Here is a 22,437-nt window from a genome sequence, read left to right as displayed (position 1 = left end):
TAGTTTCCTGCACCCTTTTTCTTTTGTTTCACCATGGGCAGTCTGTGTAATGGGTGATATCTACGATCATGAATTCTGAGTGGGCTCTTACTTTCTCTCTTGCTTCTTGTGTCTGGGTTAAGCAATCCACCCACTTGCAACAAACCCAAATCCATAGTGATACTCCCCACTTATCTAAATATTATGACAAGAGTCCCATCGAGTGCGCAAACAACAGTGTTGGCAGTGGCTGACTCATCCTGCAGAAAGAAATTATATGGGGCCCAAAATAGAGAGGGATGTTCAAACAGCAAATCACGTTTCTCTCATCTAATTTGCAGGAACAAGGATGAGGGAGACAAAACATCCTGGGAAGTTTCAGACAGGGTCGAAGTAACAGAAAGCAGTGGACACGCTGGTTCCTGATCCATGAGAGTCCAGATATGACTCTCATTCGTGCTCTGCTAAGAGGTCTGTATTTTCATACACACCTGGGGCTCTGACAGTGAGGCCACGTTTTCACTGGACAGCTTCACTCTATTGCAGTGGTGCCATCCTAACCAAACAAGGCACTTTCAGCCTGTGTCACTAGATACAGGTTATATTATCCTTGCTGAACAAATAAATAACAATGAACAATCCCAAAGTCACCAGAGCCTAGATCTAAGTCATTTGGCTAAATGCTGAGCCCCTTCAAAGGGAGCGGTGGGGGTTGGGGAGTAACACGTTTTCTGTTCAATGCCAACATAAGGGTTGGAATAGGTTCCATATCATCCTTAGAATGCCTCCTCTGGAAGAATCTTCACAGCGCTGGCTCTTCCAACCCCAGCCTCCCCCAGATCCTGCCTGTCACCATCCTGCCCCCAAAAACTTAGCTCTGGCACCAAGGCGTGTGCACCACCTCCTGCAGAGATATGCTCTTTACTCCATGTAGTGTCTTCCCATGCAATTCTGCTCTGTCACAGGACCTCTGAGCCCACAGCACAGGGCAGGGTTTAGGCCCAAAAGGCTCTGCATAACTATATGCCTCCTAAATCCAATCCTCCTCTCTTATCTTCTCACTCTCATTGTTCAGAGAGGCCCACCCCTCCTCTCTGCTGCCCCTTCTCCATTCTTCTCAAACTCATGTTTGTGGCCAACGGTTTCAGGCATGAATGTCTCAAGTTAGGCAGTTATTGTCCTCCTATAGGTAGCTCAGTGAGCGTTTGGAATTGCAAACCTGCTTCACTTTGGGGCATCCTCAGTTTTAAAAATCTCGGTCCATGTGCCTGCTTCCATGTTGTGCCTTGTGCTTAGAACAAGTATAACTGTTTTGTACACCAGAGCTGCGTCTACACGTGCACGCTACTTCGAAGTAGCGGCACCAACTTCGAAATAGCGCCCGTCGCGTCTACACACGTCGGGCGCTATTTCGAAGTTAACTTCGACGTTAGGCGGCAAGACGTCGAAGTCGCTAACCTCATGAGGAGATAGGAATAGCGCCCTACTTCGACGTTCAACGTCGAAGTAGGGACAGTGTAGACGATCCGCGTCCCGCAACGTCGAAATTGCTGGGTCCTCCATGGCGGCCATCAGCTGGGGGGTTGAGAGATGCTCTCTCTCCAGCCCCTGCGGGGCTCTATGGTCACCGTGGGCAGCAGCCCTTAGCCCAGGGCTTCTGGCTGCTTCTGCGGCAGCTGGGGATCTATGCTGCAGGCACAGGGTCTGCAACCAGTTGTAGGCTCTGTGTATCTTGTGTTGTTTAGTGCAAGTGTGTCTGGGAGGGGCCCTTTAAGGGAGCGGCTTGCTGTTGAGTCCGCCCTGTGACCCTGTCTGCAGCTGTGCCTGGCATCCCTATTTCGATGTGTGCTACTTTGCCGTGTAGACGTTCCCTCGCTGCGCCTATTTCGATGTTGGGCTGAGCAACGTCGAAGTTGAACATCGACGTTGCCGGCCCTGGAGGACGTGTAGACGTTATTCATCGAAATACACTATTTCGATGTCGCAACATCGAAATAAGCTATTTCGATGTTGGCTGCACGTGTAGACGTAGCCCAGGAAAGCACCTCCCTCATTCAAATCCTGCCTGAATACACTGCTCCCCTGAGAACTAGTTAACCGAGACTCTTCCAAGGACAGAGAATAAAACTGCTCCATTTTGAGACTGGTCAATAGTTGTACTGTGTATCTGAACTAAATCTGCTGAGGCAAGAAGCTTGCCTTCTTCTCTCTTTTCTTTTCTCTTTTTTATCCATCCAACCTGCAGTCTACCACCGCCCAAGAGCTGGTAAGTCACTGTTCCCACTCAGAATGATTTCTGCTGTGTAGCTCAGCTGCCTTCATTTAGTGGCGAGCTACCAAAAGTGACCTGGCCTTATGAATGCTCACTACATTAATATGCTATCAGCTGAATATTCCCCTTCCACTGCAAGAGAAATTAGTGTAATCAAAACCCTTCATGACTAGGAATATTTGAGCCAGTTTAGTTAAAGTAAGAACTGAGTCAAACCATCTCTTCTCACTAGAAGTGAATCTTGCTCATAAGTTTAAAAATACTGGATTAATTGGTAAAATGACTACACTGTATTTCGATCTGAATGTCGCCTGAAGCACTGGCCAACACTCGGAATTGTGCAAGTTGCTGTGCAGTTAAGCTGGACATTTAGTTAAGCTGAACCTATTATGCCCGATAGGAACATGACCTGACCACTGAGGCGTTTTGCCTGTTCCTGTTTGTGACCCAAACCCCTTGCCTCTACTCTGAATTGCTTTGTTACTGAGCTCGCCTTGCACTGAACCATTTTGCTGACTGTGCTATAATGTAATATCTCAGTCTAACAAGATCCTCCTGAGTTTGAATTCATTGTGAGCTCTATGTAGCGCCTGCTAAACAGTCTTTTTTTTCTCTGCACCTCCCACTGACACTCCAGAGTGAGCTGAGGAGCACAGAGGCTTCCCCATGTCAGTGTTGTATGTGTCTTTGGCACATGGAGGCCTTAGCTTCTCCTGACCAATAAGCCCGGGTTGGAGGGTCTTGGGCTTTCCATGGTCCCAAACCAGCCAGAGGTAGTGGGGGAAGGAAGGAGCCTTCTGGCCAAGTCATTGGTGAAATGAACACTGGTTATCTGCACAGCATTGGGAGTGGGATGTGCCCTGCCTGGGGTGGGAGAAAGGAAATATGGAGGAGCAGAGGGGCTGGGGAGGGGTGAAGGGGCAAAGCAGGGTGAGAACAGAAAGAAAAGGGAGCACCCAAGGGGCTGAGGGGTGGTCAGCAAAGGCAACATGTAACTGGCTGCTGCCTGGCACCTTCCTGCACTCACCAGCCACTGCAGCTTGAAGCAGACACCCAGCGCCAGCTGCAAATGGGACAGGAGAGAGAGCCCTGCTGGCGAAGGGCTGGTACATAGTGAGGACTGCACTGATTGGCCAGCAGAGGGAGCAGCATTCCAGCCAGCAGCAGGAGCCACCCACACTAACGGGGGTGGGAGACAGCAAACAGGAGTTTTCCCATTTTTTAAGAAAAGGTCAGGACACCTGCACGAGGGCTTAAATATGGGACTGTCCCTTTAAAAATGGAACGTCTGGTCACCTTAGACATTGTAGTCCAGGTCGTGACTTCCTTCCTCAGATTAGTGAGAACTTAAGTATGTAGCAGAGGGGCAGCCGTATTAGTCTGTACCTGCAAGAACAACAAAAAGTCCTGTGGTACCTTATAGATTAACAGATATTTTGGAGCCTAAGCTTTCGTGGGCAAAGACCCGCTTGGTCAGATGCCTGAGTGGTGAAATCAAGATTGTTACTTATGTGAGTAACTGCTCACTAATGTGGGTAAAGACTCACCTTCTGCCTCTGTGCTAGAAACCAGGGATATATTTAGTTACCATTGTAGAGCTGTTCACTCTTTGGAGCAGAGACTTTCTTTTTGTCACGTGTGTGAACAAAATAGCAATGGCAAAATCCCTTAGTGAACCTTCAAGCTCACTGTTGCTTAAACTTTTTGGGACCATGGAACACCAGACAATAATATTTTTTAATGTGGAACACCTATGAAAATTAGCTTCACAAAAAAAATTGTTCTGACCCCCCTTTCCCACCCCAAAAAAGCCAAACAGCAACCTATACAATCAGAACAAAATGAAGCGCTTTAATCCGGGTTCATAACAATGAAGCAATAACATTGTACCTGGTTTTAATAATAGAAAATATGCACCATCAGTGTATTTTTCCAAACACTCGTGGCACCCCTGCAAGTGGTTCACAGGACACCAGTGTTCTGCAGAACACAGGTTAAGAAACACTGTTCTAGCCACTACCCGATACAAATACATAATATTAGTACAAGTAGTAAAGATTAGCCATTAATTTCTAGAACCAAATTTTAGTATATTAGTGACTAAATAGGATAACATATGAAACAACAGGTCCCTCACATATGCATCTCCCACAAAACAGCGTATCAAAACTGTGTGTTCCTGTTCAAAAGACTCATGGAAGTAGCATTACAGCTTACTATTGAAGAAGATGATAGTCGGTTGTGAACAAGAAGGACCTTGCCTTAGCATTGATTTCACCCTGCTCAACTTGTAGGTCAATACAGAATTTCAATTTCTATGGTTCATGCTTCACTAAATGACATTGGCCAGGTCAACACCACCAAGATAAAGAGATTCCAAATGAAAGAGCTAAGGTAGATTTTCTTGCTTTACTATTTCTTTCTCTCTTAGTTTTTTGGGTCCAAATTCAGCAAACACTTGCATAGATATTTAACTTTACATACAAAGTCAACAGGACTTCAGTTAGGTAGGTAGGTACTTCAATTTTTGCAGGATTGAGGCCATAACTTGTGCATTTAGGGGCCAGGTCCTCAGGCTGGGTGGAAGTCTATGGAACTATGCTGATTTACAACAATTGAGGATGTGCCTTTTTTTGCTTTTTGGTACATTGCCAATCAAACCTCTGCAATTTTCCAGGTAAATAGGACCATTTTCCACTGAGACTATCATGGGTTTTTTAAACAGTGAAGAGATTTCCCATTTGAAAACATTCAGAACAGCCATGCTTAGAGGGAAAACAAATAATGTGGGTCAGCAGCAGCAGCAGCCAAATATATTTTTGCAATAATGGTTGATGCAAGCCGGTCAAGTTATCGCACCGTGGAACTTCCCAAGTAAACAAATCCATTCCAGACCCAGCTGTCAGAACATGTCTAATTGTTTATGAAGTAAGCTTGGCACATCTTGCAATGCCATCAAATCATGATTCTGCACAAACTCTTTGATGCAAAGGGTTTATTTCTTACCAAATGAGATCCATCGGTACAGAGTTAACTGCAGTAACAATTTCAAAGATATGAATGAAGTGAACAATTTGCTAATATTATTTTTCTAGCTTATACTATACCTAGTACATGGCATGCACTTTACAGTACCCTAAATGTGTCTTAAGAACATCAGCCTCTATTTTTGCCATGGGCTGCCTTAGAAACATGACATGCAAACATTCTAAGCGCATGTTTAAAGGAAAAGCAAATAAACCACGCAACTATAATTCTTTCCAACCTTTCCCAAATTAGATGCAACTGATGAGTGTTTTAAAAAGTCTTAACTAATTTAAAAAAATACTATAGGAGTAAGTATTTGCACAAAACTTAACAAGTTAATAGATTCTTATACAAAAAAGTACACGTAAAGCATTTAGAGTTGCATTACCGGATAGTTTCTGAAACAAAATAATGCTGCAAAGAGTTCTCTCCTTGGGCAAGTCTCAGTACAGAAAATCCCCTTTAGTATTCATCTCTCTCCTTTCCCTGGGTGTGCTGATCTACTGCAGGGCGGTTTTAAAATGCTTTCTCTTTGAAGCCTGCAGTTTATTTCTGGATCACCCCATGATCAGCGATTACCAGCCAAAATATAACTTGTCTTGAATCTCAGATTTCCTGCTCGAAGATGCACTGGAGAAATTTTACCCATCCTAAAGTTCTTCTTTGTTGCCTTAATTTGTAGAACTTCACTTAATTAAGCATCCTGTAGCTAAGTGACACAAGACTGACCTTTTTTATTACATCATTATTTACTACCCTTGACAAGTAGACCATATATGGCTATGTTTCTGATACTTAATTGAAAAAAATTGCAGTATATTTTTTATATAAAGTATGTGGTCTTGTAAGGTTTAATTTATTTCTGGTGGGAGAGAAAGCTGCAGGCAGATTTTCTACTGTACCTGCTTTTTCTGCAGCTGCTGTTGCATAAACAAAATAGGCCAAACGTAACAGTGTGTACTGGCTGATGTTTTATAGTGCTTAGTGTATTTTAAGGTGACTAGAATGTATGGAGCTTCAGTCCTTAGAACTCCCAGGGTGCTGCAAAGCGCTTGTGAAACAACTCCACATAATATTCCATAAGCATTCACTATAGAGAAGGAAGTGCTCTAAATAGCGTGTGTATGTGAAAGAAAGCCCCATGCCATGGACAGCTTGAGGCTGGTGTTTGTGACATAGTGGCTATGTACCTCATGGTGGACTTTGGAGCAAGCTGGTCAAGGAGTAGATAATATTGGTTCAGGTGGAGTCTAAAAGAACAGAAGGTAGCCTGAAAATAACAAGGCATGGGTGACAGGGTGACCTGCCCTGTTAAGGGCTTGGAAACCTAAGACTAGTGAGTCTCATTCGGTTAGCTTCACCCTGCCACACCCAGGCAGGATGTGGGACTTGAAAGAAAGAATGAAACAACCCCACCAGTCAAAGGCTGACTGTGGAGGAGAGTAGACTGAATGTTCCTTTTTGCGGATGGGGTTCCAAGGGGAGCAGTGAATTGTAGAAGACCAAGGGGAAACTGGGGTAAAAGGAACCACAATGCCTCACTAGCCGTGTCTACACGTGCACGCTACTTCGAAGTAGCGGCACTAACTTCGAAATAGCGCACGTCACGGCTACACGCGCCGGGCGCTATTTCGAAGTTAACTTCGACGTTAGGCGGCGAGACGTCAAAGTCACTAACCCCATGAGGGGATAGGAATAGCGCCCTACTTCGACGTTCAATGTCGAAGTAGGGACAGTGTAGTCGTTGTGCGTCCCGCAACTTCAAAATAGCGGGGTCTGCCATGGCGGCCATCAGCCGAGGGGTTGAGAGATGCTCTCTCTCCAGCCCCTGCGGGGCTCTATGGTCACCGTGGGCAGCAGCCCTTAGCCCAGGGCTTCTGGCTGCTGCTGCGGCAGCTGGGGATCCATGCTGCAGGCACAGGGTCTGCAACCAGTTGTAGGCTCTGTGTATCTTGTGTTGTTTAGTGCAACTGTGTCTGGGAGGGGCCCTTTAAGGGAGCGGCTTGCTGTTGAGTCCGCCCTGTGACCTTGTCTGCAGCTGTGCCTGGCACCCTTATTTCGATGTGTGCTACTTTGGCGTGTAGACGTTCCCTCGCAGCGCCTATTTCGATGTGGTGCCGCGCAACGTCGAAGTTGAACATCGACGTTGCCAGCCCTGGAGGACGTGTAGACGTTATTCATCGAAATAGCCTATTTCGATGTTGCTACATCGAAATAAGCTATTTCGATGTTGGCTTCATGTGTAGACGTAGCCACTATGTTACAAACGGCTGCTCTAAGACAGTAACATGTATAACAGATTAACATTGGTAAATTGTCTGGAAAAAAGAAAAATATCTCTTTCCTGAAATCAAGAAGGGTAACTAGTCATTTGTCCAGATGATGCCCAGTTACAATGGCTGTGGAGAAAAGTCACGATGTGAAATCAGCTGATATTGACTCCTTCTCCCAGAGCTTATCATGCTGGTACCACTAACAAAATGGAGGGCAAACAAAACGGAGGGCAAGCACAATGAAGCTTTTCTCCATTACAGAATAACTTGTTCAGTCTCAGCCTGATGCCAGAGCCCAAATACTCCATCATGGTGATGCTCAGCAAAGTGGCCTTGGATGGAACCTCCCCAGTCATATTACTTCATCCCACCCAGGTCCTCCTGCTCTTTTTTTAGAACCCTTCTGCATCAGAGTCACCCCTTCTTGATCAGCTTGCTCAGTTGTGACATGGATGGCCGTCATATCAGGCAGCTTCCCTCTAAGCTGTCTGGAGAATGCGCTGTCCCTCATGACTGTGTGAGCTTACAGACACTCTTTGTCCAGCCCACATTTAAAGTATTCCACCACTTATGCTTACAGCCAGAGGAGCAATTACTGCAGTGACCCCTCGACTGAGATCCTTGAGTACATTTGACAATCATCTCAGCAATCCCTTCTCAGCTTTTAAACACAACCTAGCATCTTTCCTGAGTTTGTTGTAATTATAACTATTATTCACTTCGGCTATATCTACACTAGCATATTACGTCGAAATAGCCTATTTCGAAGTAAGAACATCGAAATAGGCTACTTCGACGATTATCGTCTACACGTCCTCCAGGGCTGGCAACGTCGACGTTCAATGTCGAAGTAGCGATGGGGAACGTCGAAAGGAGCCACCCTGGAAGGAAATGCAGAGCGTACACACACACAAGTACCCTCTTTCGAAATAAGGGGCCAGGAAAGACTGCGGACTGGGTCACAGAGCACACTAGCCCTTCCAGGCAGCTGCAAGCCTCTCCTTTAAAGGGCCCCTCCCAGACACACCTGGCCTGCCCACCACGAGGTCTGCAGAGCAGTAGTCACTCTCTCGCAGACCAAGTCACAGCAGATATGGACACCCAGCAGCAACTGCAGCAGCAGCAGCAGGAAGCGGAGGCCCTCCAGGTAGTCATCCAGGGGGCAAGCGCCTTGCTAGGTGCTGCCTGGGAGGCCGCCCAGTGGCTCCTGCCAGAGAAGCCCACCCCGGAGGCAGACGGGGATGCCCCTGACCACCGGGCTCCCCTCTTCCTCCCTCACCAGCTGCTCTCCCACCTCTGGAGCTACCCCACCAGCTCCGAGTGGTGGGAGCAGCTCGTCATGCGGGACTGGGACGACGATATGTGGCTCCGGAACTTCCGCATGCGCCAGCAGACTTTTCTCCAGCTCTGCCAGTGGCTTGCCCCAGCACTGAGGCACCACAACACCCGGATGCGGCTCCAGACAGCTATTGCTCAGTGGGACACCAGTTTGGAGTGGGAAAGGCCATGGTTGGGGCCATCATCATGAAGGTAAGGAGGCCTGGGCACGCACCCACTGGGGGGTGGGGGGAGCTGGCTGTGGGCTTGGGGAGGGAGGGAGGAGGGAGGGAGGGGTCAGGTGTGGGGCTGGAAAGGGAGGGGTACCGGGGAGGGACAGGCTGGGCAAGTGGGGTACCCCGGGAGGTGCCTGGGAGGGGGGCCTGGGGGAAGGGCCCTGGGGCACCCTGCACAGCCTCATGGGCACCTGTGTTCCCTCCCAACAGGTGGTTCGTGCGCTTAACGCCATGTTGCTCCAGAGGGTCGTCCGACTGGGGGACCTGGATGCAGCCGTCGCCAGATTCACCTCCATGGGGTTCCCAAACTGCTTCGGGGCCCTGGATGGGACCCACATCCCCATCCGTGCCCCAGACCACAGTGGAGGAAGATACATAAACCGCAGGGGCTACCAGTCCGTGGTCCTGCAGGCCATGGTGGACAGTCAGGGTCACTTCCAGGATGTGTACGTGGGCTGGCCCGGCTGCACACACGATGCCCATGTTTTTAGGAACTCGGGCCTGTGCTGCCAGCTGGAGGCGGGGACCTACATCCCCCAGAGGGAGATCCCTCTGGGAGACACCACCATGCCCCTCTGCCTCGTGGCGGACATGGCCTACCCCTTCCAGCCCTGGCTCATGTGCCTGTACACCGGCCACCTCAACGCCAGCCAGGATCGGTTCAATGCCTGCCTGAACCACGCCTGCCAGGTGGTGGAGAGAACATTTGGCCGTGTGAAGGGCCGATGGCGGTGCCTCCTTGCCCGACTGGACATCAGCCTCCAGAACATCCCCCAGGTTGTGGATGCGTGCTGCATGCTCCACAACATCATTAAGAGCAAGGGGGGAGGCTTTCGTCCAGGAGTGGGCAGTTGACGCTGGCACGGGCTTCCCACAGCCAGCCGCCGCACCCAGCCACCAGGCCCACCATGAGGGGGTACGGGTCCATGAGGCCCTGTGGGCCCACTTTGATCAGGGAGACCCCTGAGCACCTCCCTGTCCTTCCCCAGAAGACCCCCCCCTACACACAGGCCGCAATGCCCGCACACCACCCCCAACACCCGCACGCCACCTCCCCAACAAGCACATGCCTCCAGCTTTTTGGAAAATAAAACCTTTTTTTTTTTAACTGGATAACTTATTTGATTCAACAGAGAAACTGCAACTAATCTACACAAAGGGGGACAACTATATACAAAAAGGGGGACAACTACGTACATGGGCCAACAGCTGAGCCGTCCGCCGGGCCCCTGTCAGTCTGGGGTGGGGGTAGAGGGACGCAAGCTCCGGCAGGTACGGCTTGCAACCCCCCCTCCCCATGTCCGCGGTCCCCGGCGTGGCCGGCTGGGGGCTGGGAGGACCAGCAGGTATGGCTGGGATGCCTCCACTGGCCGGTCTTCAGCCCCAGTGGGCTCTGTGGAGCTTGCTGGTGGTGAGGCGGGTGGGGCGGCAGGCGGGGCAGCAGGTGGTGAGGTGGGTGGGGTGGCAGGTGGGGCAGCAGGCGGCGAGGTGGGTGGGGTGACAGGTGGGGCAGCAGGTGGTGAGGCGGGTGGAGCGGCAGGTGGGGCAGCAGGCAGTGAGGCGGGTGGGGTGGCGGGGAGGGCAGCCCGGGGGAGAGCGGGGAGCGGGAGCAGGGCGATGGCATCCCGGATCGACCCGGCTATGTCCCTGAAAACCCCCATAAAGTCCTCCCATGACGCCCACCGCCGGGTGGACTCCTCCCGCTCAAAACGGAGCCTTTCCTCCACCACCTCTGTCTGCCGCCGGAGAGCTTCCAGGAGCTGAGGGTCCACTGGGGCTATCCCCAGAGTCTGGCGGTGGCGGGACCATCCCGCTGGCCTTGGGGGTGTCTCCGGGCGCTGGCGGTGGCTGGCCTCCGGCGGGCTGTCAGGGACAACAGAGGGTGCCTGGCTGTGTGGGGCATCAGATGCTGCAGCTGGAGAGAGGGAGAGAGGGAGGGGAAGGCTGTTAGTACAGTGCCCTGGCCCGTGGCCCGTTCTCCCTGCCCCCTCTTGGGTGCTGGGTCTCCATCCCCGTCAGTAGGTTTGATGTCCCTGTTGGCTGTCACCATGGCATTGTCCCCCTGCCCCCGGGGTCAAGACTGAGTTCTGTCCATGGGTACGGGTGCTGACGGGCGCTGATAGCCGTGCCACCGTCCTGGGACCGTACTGTGGCTGGGCATTCGCGGGTTGGGGTCTGCTGGGGGTGTGTGAGGCTCCCAGTCGTGGCTGGTGCCCACACCCTGTGGCCCATGGGTGTGTACTCTGTGGGGTATGTACCGGACCGTCCATTGCCGCGGTCGGGGGAAGCCCGGTGGGCAGATGCCTGGCTGGTGCTCCAGGAGGGGAGGTCAATGAGGAGTGCCCCCCTCACTGCTGGACCCCTCCTCCGCTGTCCCAAGGGGGGGCTCCTTGGGTGAGCCCCGGGATGCGGGGCTGGCCTCCGGGCCAGACTCCAGCTCCGAGGCCTGCTGGGGCTCGTCGGCTGTGGTGTCAAGGGTGGCCAGGGGGGAGGAGGTGTCCCAGGGGCCCAGGATGGCCCTGAGCTCCCTGTAGTAGGGTCAAGCAGTGGGGGCAGCCCCAGACAGGCTGGCCGAGTCCCAGGCCTGGGCGTACCCCTGCCGCAGCTCCTTCACCTTACTCTGGACATGATCCGGAGTGCTGGCAGGGTGACCCCGGGTGGCCAGGCCCTCAGCCAGTCGGGCGAATGCTTCTGTGTTCCGCCGCTTGCTCCCCATCACGTGGAGCACCTCCTCCTCACCCCAGAGCCCCAGCAGGTCTCGGAGCTCGGCCTCCGACCAGGAGGGGCCCCGCGTCCTTTTGGCCCCCCGCCTGGCTGCTGGGGGTGCCTGGGTCCCCTCAGGAGGGGAGACCCGGGGGCGCTCGGGGGGCTGGCTTGAGGCCATGGATCTGAGAAGTGCGCAGGATCTGAGAAGCTCTGAGAAGCGCGCAGGGCTAGCACGTGCCTGTGCTGCTGCCTGCACGCTGTCAGCTTCCTGCCACAGGCAATCCGGGTCTGTGGTGCCTTTAAGGCTGCTGCGCGCGGGGACCATAGAGCCCTGCAGGGGCTGGACGGAGCGTCTCAACCCCTCAGCTGATGGCCGCCATGAAGGACCCCGCAATTTCGAAGTAGCGGGATGCAGATCATCTACACACACCCTACTTCAACGTTGAACGTCGAAGTAGGGTGCTATTCCCATCCGAGGATGGGAAATAGCGACTTCGACGTCTCGCCACCTAACGTTGATTTCAATGTCGAAATAGTACCTGGCGCATGTAGACGCGCCAGGTGCTATTTTGACATTCTGCTGGCTGCTTCGAAGTAGCCAGCTAGTGTAGACGCACCCATCATGTTTTTCTTACCCCCATAAGACTACCCTGCTACTTGGTTCTTAGGTTCTAACTCTGCTGTCAGATCCACTTGTCTGTTTGGAATCCCACTGAGTTCAGTGAAACTATTCATGCACTTAATCAAGCTCATGCCTAAGCGCTTGTCTGAGTTGGGACCAGAGTGCTCCAAACCTTGCAGCACTGAACATTTAAATAGAAAATTCTATGGCGGCCAGATTGTGGTTCCAACATCTACATGAAGAAAGGACCTTCCATGTGCCAGTATCTTCTTCCTGCAGAAATGGGGCAGCCCTGCTTCCATGGCACTGTCCTACCTTCCCACATGCACCTTATGGAGGATGTACTCTGGTTCCTGGGATCTGAAGAGGGCAAGGAGTGGAAATGTGTGTATGTAATAAAGTATTCACCTGCAGGGTTTTTTTTTTCTCTTTTTTTTTATAGTGTTTACATCTTCCTGTCAGGCTCCTTTGACCTGCATACTTTGAGCAATGTAAATTTGCTGTATTTTGTTAGCAGTGACCTTTCCTCCTATCACTAGAACCACCCTGTCCTCATTTTGCATCTGGATGTATATTAATAAATGAAAGAACCCTGTAGCTGCTGCAGGTATTTACAGTTGTATAAAGGGTATTTGTGTTCCTTAAAAGAATCCAGTGGAGCTGGTTGCTGAAGGCAGGGTACTAGAGTATGTGGGCCATTTGTTCGATGTGTTATGGTAGTTCCTGGTTTTGTATCCTATATGAAGCATGATATTATAATTACAGATCAGCACTGGGCATCAGGAGATCTGGGTTCTAGTCTCAGATACTAATGATTCTCTGCAAAGGCTTCTGCAAGCCACCCAAGTGCTCTATGACGCAATGCCCCCCAGTTGAAAAATAGAAATAATGGCTCCTACCTATCTCACAGCTGTGTCTAGGGCTCAGTCCTGAAATCTCACTAATCTGAAGCCAACATGACTATTTAGTGAGGGGAAACTATTTTTGTGTCCTTGGGTGAAGCTCCTCTGGAAGTTCCAGGTGTTAATTGCTGAAGTACTGATGTGCAGAAATACATTTTATTTATTTTTCAACAAAACAAAGCTATAGGCTTGTTACAACATATTTAAAGTATAGCAGCAATCGTGACAGTACAATATTCATTAATATTTTTCCCAAAGACACATCCAGTTGTGCAACTTAATTTAATTTAAATTTAAATTTAATTCAAAGCTTAATTCCAAGACACATCTAAAATATTACCAAATGTCACCAGCAAAAATAAACATGTAGATTCCTGTCATTCTCTGTACTGAACCTCAGCACCTGTTTATTTCCTCTTTACACAGACAAACAATACAATATGCCAGTTCCTGCTAGGTGAGGGAAGTGGAGTAAGGGCTCATGAATGGCATGCTTAAAGGGGGACCTGAGTTTGAGGAAAGAAGAAAGGAGACCCTGGGAAAATGTGCTAAATAAGAACCCAGGCTCCCTTTTTTACTTCCTCAAAAGTAGCCAGCAGTAACTTCTAAAGGCAACTTCTAAAGTAACTTCTAACCTTTGCTTCAACTTTAGATTTCCTTGAATCTCAAGCTAACCACTTCATTTCTTCTGGCCATTCAGCCATGTTCATTTTTGACACAGGGAATATGAGATGCAATAAGATCCAGGTCATGGGACTGCTTTCATTATGCATTTGCAGAGCAGCTGTTTAGTTAGGTTTTGTGCTTGACCTGAATTTCTTATGGCACATTAAATCACAACATTTACTACAATACCTTCTCTGCCATAGTCCACAGTGATATTCTGGTTACCTGGAGTATGACTGTTCAAGGTGCAGCATAGCTTTGTTCTAAAATTTGCTCATTCTTCAGTTGCAATGCATTATGGGTGTTGTAGTTCATTAAGAAAATATGTGTAATCCATGAGCTGTCATAGTTTACAGTCATCTTTATCAAAACATGGGGCCAATTCCTACTTCTGCGGCTGTCAGTGTCAAATAACATTCCACTCCTGATTTGTATTTGGCATGCCTGCAGCATTTCACCACTATTGCACATTCTCCAAAATAACTATATGTGACCAGCAAACTCAAATGTATCTCTGACACCTTTCCCCCACCAACCCCCCTAATTCCATTCAAAGAAAAAGCAAATGATTTTCAATAGACCTGCATTTTGTTGTCAATGGCTTTTTACTTTATACTAATTTATAGCATCTGGCAAATACCTGCCCTCTACTTAAAAGTCCTCAGCACTTACAAACCTTGTAATCAAATTCTCAACTTAAAAACAACCACTGAAATATACTGAAGTGCAGTTCTGAAGGAGGAGACACAAGTATGCTCAGTGTTTATGTAGTGATTTGAGCTGATGAACCCTAATGACAGGGAAAAGAAACCGTTAGCCCAGCATTGTAGCTGGGGAAAGGAAGGCAGAAGGGTAAAGGGCAGAGACACAGAAAGAATCAGTTAGAGTTTGGAACAGAACTCAGGTGTTTGTGGCTTCCATTGCAGAACAATAAACCATTCTCTCTACACACACATACTGCTACTTAAACTCCATCCAACCAACAAGGGAACAAGAATTTCAATAGCTGAAGATGGCTTCAATTGCTTTCCCCTAACAGGGACGGACTGTGAAGTGATTGCTTTGGCCATGCTCACGTAACGGTGGCAATAAGCAGGCAGCTCCACTTAATATGTGAATACTGGTTGGCTTTGGTAGCTGTGGTATACAGAAGATCAGACTCAATGTACTGGAGGTCCCTTGTGGACTTACACTATGGCAAATTTAATAAAAAGATGTGTGATATCGAATATGTCAAGGGATGGCTAACGACTACAATATGATGTCTACAGTATATATTATTTTTTGGTGGCTCTGCTATCCAAGGCCCTAATGCCATAAAGTCATTCAGCCCTTCCATCCCCACCAGTTCCCCCAATCAACTCATAATGGCTACGTCTACACGTGAAGCCAACATCGAAATAGGCTATTTCGATGAATAACGTCTACACGTCCTCCAGGGCTGGCAACGTCGATGTTCAACTTCGACGTTGCGCGGCACCACATCGAAATAGGCGCTGCGAGGGTACATCTAGACGCCAAAGTAGCACACATCGAAATAAGGGTGCCAGGCACAGCTGCAGACAGGGTCACAGGGCAGACTCAACAGCAAGCCGCTCCCTTAAAGGGCCCCTCCCAGACACAGTTGCACTAAACAACACAAGATACACAGAGCTGACAACTGGTTGCAGACCCTGTGCCTGCAGCATGGATCCCCAGCTGCCGCAGAAGCAGCCAGAAGCCCTGGGCTAAGGGCTGCTGCCCACGGTGACCATAGAGCCCCGCAGGGGCTGGAGAGAGAGCATCTCTCAACCCCCCAGCTGATGGCTGCCATGGAGGACCCAGCAATTTCGACGTCGCGGGACGCAGATCGTCTACACGGTCCCTACTTCGACGTTGAACGTCGAAGTAGGGCGCTATTCCGATCCCCTCATGAGGTTAGCGACTTCGATGTCTCGCCGCCTAACGTCGAAGTTAGTGCCGCTACTTCGAAGTAGCGTGCACGTGTAGACACAGCTAATTAGAGCTAGTGTTTTTTCAGTTTACTGGCAATTCCAAATTCTGCCACTACTACTACTAATACAATTATTTCCCTTGGAATTAAATTTTTATATTAACAAAATGGAAATGTTTCCTTTTGATGTAAACCAGCTTTGACTTATTACATTTAAAAAAAAACAGTAATTTTGAATGGAAACATAAAAATGTTTTATTTCCAAAAACATCAAAATTAAATGTTTTGATTTTAATTTGAACAGAAGCAATTTGGTGAAACTTCCATGAATTTGCAAAATGTTTTGGTGTTGGTGACGTTACTCAGACTGTTAGTCTGAACACTTGAGTTTCTGCTTGCCTTAATCTGAAATTGGTGTACGCCCTATAATTTGAATGGAAGGGCTTCTGATTGGTTCATTGGGTCAGCATAGTGATTGGGCATGCTATATCCACTTTTGTAGAGGGGTGTCTTTCTGTGCCTCAAGTACTGTCCACAGGGAGCCATCACTTCTTTAGAGACGGTATATTAGCACCAAGGGGAACAACAAGTAGATAAACTCTTCAGCACCATTTTAGCTGCTTGCTGAGTCAGACTGGACTTGACAGCCAATAAACCTTGGAGGAATCTGCAGTTATTACAGTCTCAGCCTCTCTCTGCAAATATCAACATAAGGTCAAGTACAGAGACTGAAAATGAAAAGGGACTAAAGTGTAGGTGAATAGGTAATCGTACTGCACAATGAATAAAACCTCCATGACTATGTAAACAAAGACATGTTCCTTTTACGTGGGTAAACATCACCATTCCCCTATTCTTTGTTCGGCAAATATCATTTATATTTTGTAATGAGATTTAGCAGGAATTCTAGTGGAATGTTTGTTCTTCCCCTTGACCTTTCAGAAAGTGAAAAAAGAGATCTGGTTTGCTGAAGACCCATTATTTTGAGGACATTGCTTGAAAGGATGAGGGCAAGAGTGACACTAAGTTCCACCTCATCCTACTACGTACAGTGAGTGTACAGGCCAAAGCCACTGTGTTGAATCAGAGCCCTAATGGAAATAATCTACAGAAAGTGATAGATAAAGATTTTCCTATAGAAATTTTAAACCAGCATACAGAAAGCTATAGTAGGAACATATTTCTCTGTCAAACACCTCTGGCTGTTGTAAAATCTGATATAAATTATATTGGTCTCTATTAAATTGTATAGTTTATTGAGATAATTCTATGGTACCCCGTAAAATTTCCATAGAAAGCTATTGGTTTACTCTCTATTAATTTTAATAGGACATTTCCCTAAAGGCAGCTGCCCCTGAAGAACCAGCTTTCATAGGTCCCAAGAACCAAAATGTAGGGGTACTTTGATCTTACAAGGAGATATTGATCCCCAATTGCCTACACTGAGTGGTGGGAAAAGGAGCTAACTCCAGGCCTTATGCCCCTATCCCTGATAGTGATTAGCTTGGCTAGCTGAGGACAGAACAAAAAGTGACCCTTTCAGCAGCATTTAATAGATAATCAGACCTCTGGTATACTGAAACTGTCGGAATTGCAAGGTATCAGTTTGAGAGATACTGCCACTGTGAAAGTGAAGCATGTGATTTGGGTCTCTCAGTCAGGAAAGGGCCATCTCAGAAAAAGGCGGATTGAGCTTTATCTTTCTGCCTTAAGGAGCAGCTTACTTTCTCTTTCTCTGTTTTTGGTTACTGTGTGTTACTGCTCAGGATTTTAAGAAAGAAATTGGTTTTACATTACCACCTTCCATCAAAAGCATTTGATGTTATTTAACTTTTCTATATACAGGCCATGAATATACTGATTCTCCTGCTCCAGAACATTGGCCTTATAAATCTCAGCTGGTGAGTTCAGTCCTTGAGGAGGCCACTGAGGGGTTTGGGGAAAATAGATCTTAAAAAAAATCTGTACTGGATGGTGCTTGGTCCTGCTGAGAGGGCAGGGGACTGGACTTGATGACTTCTCTAGGTCCCTTCCAGTTCTATGAGATATGGTATCTCCATATATAAAAATCCTACAGAAAGCTCATTCTTTAGGGCTGGAAGTACTGTTTTCAAACATTCCATTCATTGTGTATAGTAGGACTACTTGTGACTTGTTCCTGTCACTCTTGCCTTCCCCTTCCTTCACTTCCTTCACTTACATGAAAATATATTGCCTGCATCCCACATCTACTTTCCCTAAAATTTCTTGGGGTCAGAAAAAATTCTTGCTGAAGACAATAGGAGAGGCATCCACCTAACCTCACAGTCCAGCAGAGCTGATAAGCGTGTGCTTAACATTAAGGATGTGACTGGAATAATGGAATTCAATTAGAACTACTCGTGCTGAGATTAGGCATATTCTTGAGAGTTTTGCTGGATCAGGCAATAATTGAGGGCAAGAAAAGAAAACCATGCAGGATGGGTGTCTAGTCACTTGTGGAAGGCACTCTTATACTACACTGAGGAGAGCTATAAAAGGAATAGACCAGGATATGCTAAAGTACAACACACTGTCATCTCTATTTATTCATTTCTCTGCAGTCAAATTCAAATGTGTCTACTTTAATCATTTAAAGTCCCATCCAAATAAAGTCTAGTATTACTACCACTAAGAAAGTGGAGGGTGTCTAAGCTAACTGCTTTGTTTATGCATGAGAAGGTAAGAAGGATTGTATGTCTCTTCTAAATGCAAATCATAATGCAATAGGTTTGTTTTACAGGACTGACATTGAATTGTTTGGCTTATATCTCTCAAGAGGAGTTAAATTTAGAGTAAGTGTCTGGATAGAATGTCATCTGACACCAGTGTATGTCTGTTGCACAAGGTGCCATGGAACGAGTGAAGTTAAACTTTGTTAAAAATAACTGTATGCTTACCTTATAATTTGGCAGGCTCCTGGATTCTATCTGCTGCAATGATCTACAGACAATACGCTAATGAGACACAAATATGCAAAGGAACAAGACCAATCAATAAAATTGAGAAAAAATAAGCTCTCCCTTTTTCTATCCTATATTAATTCAGTCTCTCCCTTTGGCATAAATATTAAATATCATTCCAGGGTAATTTATGGAGCTGCTGGACCCTTTTAAACATATTTGCATTGTTCCAGGGTGGGGTGGAGAGACTGGCCCCTTTAAGGGGAGATAGGTTTACTCAAGGAGAATGGGACCATCTTAGTCACCTCTACAAAAGGTTGCCAGAGCTAATCTGAAAAGAGGAGCTCTGAGAGACACCTGCCTGCCAGCTGGCCTCTCCAAACCCACTGGTAGAATGAGAGAGTAAGGAGAAGGGGCCATTAGGAAGGCTCTTTGAGTGCTTGTCTAGCCAGAGACATCAAGAACAATTAATTTATATTAACTAAAGGCATGAAAATAGAGTGGGTAAATTAAACTTCATTAAATCCATGTTTGAACATTCTCATACACAGTTAAAATGGCTTTGATTTGATTTAGTTTAATATCTACTCCTATTCTATAAATAGCCAGATTTTTCCACCCTTGCTCACACTGAACAGTTTACTATACATGTGGTCCCCTTAATTTCAGCATGACATTGCAGAAAGAGAGTAAGGTGCTAGTCAATATGATGGAAGGTAGTAGAATCTGTTCCCAGAATACATTACAGCTGGCTCCCAGCTTTGTTTTTGTTGTATTTAGAGTCCTGTTAACCCTCCAGGGAAAACTCAAATATTTTTGCACAAATGGCAGAAAACCCCAAACCAAATTGGAAAATCTGTTCAACCATTTATGGGCAACAGCAAAACAGTCACATGAACACACACTAACACAATTATCAGCCCTCATCTGAAATGTCTTGACTCATGTCAGACTTTAGGATTTTATGAACTCGAGTTTTTCCATCTGCGTTGTGGACAGACCACAGTCTGGTGTGAACACATGAGGCAATCAAGGTCAGACTTCTCCATCTGGCCCTGGATAGACAACCACACATGCCACAGAAAGAGTACAAGTTGAACCTCTCTAGTCTGGCACTCTCTCAAAGGCCAGGATCCACAATCCGGCAAGAATTTAGTTAGCTTGGATGACTGCTTCTCATGGGTGTGGCCAAGTTTCCCGTGGCCCCATAAAGTTTATTTACAGCCACTAGTCCTGGCTCTGCATTATGTGCTGTTATTTACGGGCAATTTACCCCTAAATTTCTTCTAAGAGCCCAGTAAATAGTGGACCTGTGGGTAATGCTGCTAGACAGTATTGACCTCCCATAGTCCGGCAAATTCACTCATTCAGCATCGGTCAGGTCCCGAGGGTGCCAGAGTAAAGAACCTCAGTCTGCACTGACGACATGCTTTTATCATCCACCATCCTCTATCCATTTGTGGTATTTTAAGGCACTTACTCCTGTCATCTAGGTACTTAAGAATTGTTCTTTCTGAGTTGCTATTTAGTCAATGGCATTGCTACATGCTTAAGGCCCCTTTGCTCCTAGATGTACTGGGGGTAGATCTACAACTGGTGTAAAGTGTCTTGGTTTCACTGAAATAGACGCCAGCTGACAGCCTACCCCAGGATCTTTAGAAGAAAGCTGATACCTCTGGCTGTTTGTGGTCATTAAGCAGACCATGGCACCTTTGCACGACTGGGATAAATAACATCAGTGAATAAATTATGCTTGTCAACATTTCCCTCCATGTGTGATGCATGCATTTTTCTTTGCTAACTAAAACCCAATTGTGTCACACAATACGGTTCGTAAGGAATATCTGCTACACACTGTCTCAAACAAAGATCAGTTTCAATAGTATATGAAGTGGTCCCAGTACCTGTTTAATCTGGCTATTTCTAAGGCACCCATCATTGTGGTATCTATATATGAGTCTAAGCTCAGCATCTAACAGTGCTTCTGGATGTGTGGGACATATTATGGATGTAAGCAGTGGAGAGTAGAAGATGTTGTAAGAATATCAGGGAATGTGGTGACGGAGTGTGTGGAATTTGGTAACTTCCATGTGGTTGCTGAGAAAGGAAAGGTTTTTGTTTCAAGGGATTAGAAACTGGATATAGGGACTCTCTATGTCATCAGGCCAAATCCAGCCCAGCACTGATCAGAAGTGGTTGCCACCTGACAGCTGTACAGGGGACTACAAGAGAGAAGTTTGGAGGTCTCAATCCAGGTAGCAATGGACTAATGCTCACATCACAAAAACTATCACAACAGCGTGAATTCAATCCCTTTGGGTGACCTCGGGAGGCCTGCTTCACATGTTGAGTGGATCCTTCAAGGTCAGAGCTGAAGCACATTAAGGGGATGCTTATATTATCCATGCTGCATCTGTTTTGCAGGTACTGGGAGACTTCACTTTTGGGGGCTGACAGGACAGCACCTTTCATGAGTACTTAAATCATACAAAAGTGGCATTTTTTTAAACAGGCAGTTTGTGTTGAAATTGTGGGTTCTGTTTGACTGGGTTACATTTTTCCGTATGATCTGCCTCTGACAGGAGTGCGACAGCCTTAGGAGTCTAAAATTACTGTGTGTGTTTGCAGCGTTACAAAGACAATTTATTAAAATGCCATTCAGACTCAGTCATTTCATGATCTGAAAAACTCTGCCCATCATGAGAATTAGACAATTGGACATTTTCAGGTATGTATTAAAGTAATTTTCAGATTATTTAGATAGATAAATAGAGATATACAGATGTAAATCATGAATTAATCTCTTACCTACTTTAATTACCTGTTTCTCAGTTGCATAGGGATTGCCAGACTGTATCTGACCCATGATCCCTATATTTCAGTATCCTGTCTCTGACACTGGCCAACTCCAGATGCTTCAGAGGAAGGAGCAAGAAATCACACATTAGGCAGATGTGAGATAACTTGCTCACCTGCCTCAGGAATGTCTCTTCCTTAACCCAATATTTAGCATTTGGCCTTAAGCCCTGAAACTTGGATCTTTATAAACCTAAAACTCTTTGTTCAGTATTTACTTCTGGATATTTTTATTGTTCATGTAAATGTACAGTCCCTTCTTAAATCTTGATAAATTCTTGGTCTCTCTGGTACCCTGCAGCAATGCGTTCCATTGTGTAATAATGCATTATCATAGGGTGTAAGTATAACTCTTTAGTCAGGCCAAAGAGGTCGCTTGGAATGGGAGAGGGGCTACCCCTAGCTAATGAACAGAGGGATACTTCAGGGCAGCAAGTCAAGCAAGCTGAGGAGGGGCTGCTATAGATCAATTAGGACCAGATGAGCTCACAGCCATAGGGCTGTTTAAGAGGCCTCCTCTGATGGGAGAAGGAAAGGAGAGTGGAAGAGGAAGTTGGAGCGAGGTGAGAACAGAGAAGCTGCATCCACGCTAGCAAGTTCTTTCAGAAAAGCAGGCCTTTTCCGAAAGAACATGCAGCACGTCCACACATAAAACATGCCCTTTTGATTTGAAATCAAAAGAACACAGCTTTTCTCCTGGAAGCCATTGCACTGGATTTTTCAATCC

General features: G+C 47.0%; 2 protein-coding genes across 9 annotated transcripts in view; one reads left to right on the top strand and one right to left on the bottom strand.

The window, feature by feature from the left end:
• ASB2 (ankyrin repeat and SOCS box containing 2) overlaps positions 1 to 5,819 on the bottom strand; it is a 44,484-nt gene extending 38,665 nt beyond the window's left edge. For 2 of the 4 annotated variants that reach the window (XM_074996574.1, XM_074996577.1), the window contains exon 1: positions 5,667 to 5,819. The gene's annotated coding sequence lies outside the window, so the exon portion shown is untranslated. Of the gene's footprint in view, positions 1 to 3,547; positions 3,638 to 5,257; positions 5,286 to 5,666 lie in introns of all 4 variants that reach the window. The other 2 variants (XM_074996576.1, XM_074996575.1) reach the window with 2 other exon arrangements.
• Positions 5,820 to 21,094: 15,275 nt separating this feature from the next.
• CCDC197 (coiled-coil domain containing 197) overlaps positions 21,095 to 22,437 on the top strand; it is a 34,149-nt gene continuing 32,806 nt past the window's right edge. For 3 of the 5 annotated variants that reach the window (XM_074998744.1, XM_074998739.1, XM_074998743.1), the window contains exons 1-2: positions 21,095 to 21,278; positions 21,437 to 21,582. The gene's annotated coding sequence lies outside the window, so the exon portion shown is untranslated. The remainder of the gene's footprint in view (positions 21,279 to 21,436; positions 21,583 to 22,437) is intronic. The other 2 variants (XM_074998742.1, XM_074998741.1) reach the window with 2 other exon arrangements.

Source organism: Carettochelys insculpta, chromosome 6 (genome assembly GCF_033958435.1).
Source record: "Carettochelys insculpta isolate YL-2023 chromosome 6, ASM3395843v1, whole genome shotgun sequence".
Taxonomy (NCBI): Eukaryota; Metazoa; Chordata; order Testudines; family Carettochelyidae; genus Carettochelys; species Carettochelys insculpta.
Note: the sequence above shows the minus strand (reverse complement) of the source record. Positions and strands in the feature narration are given on the sequence as shown.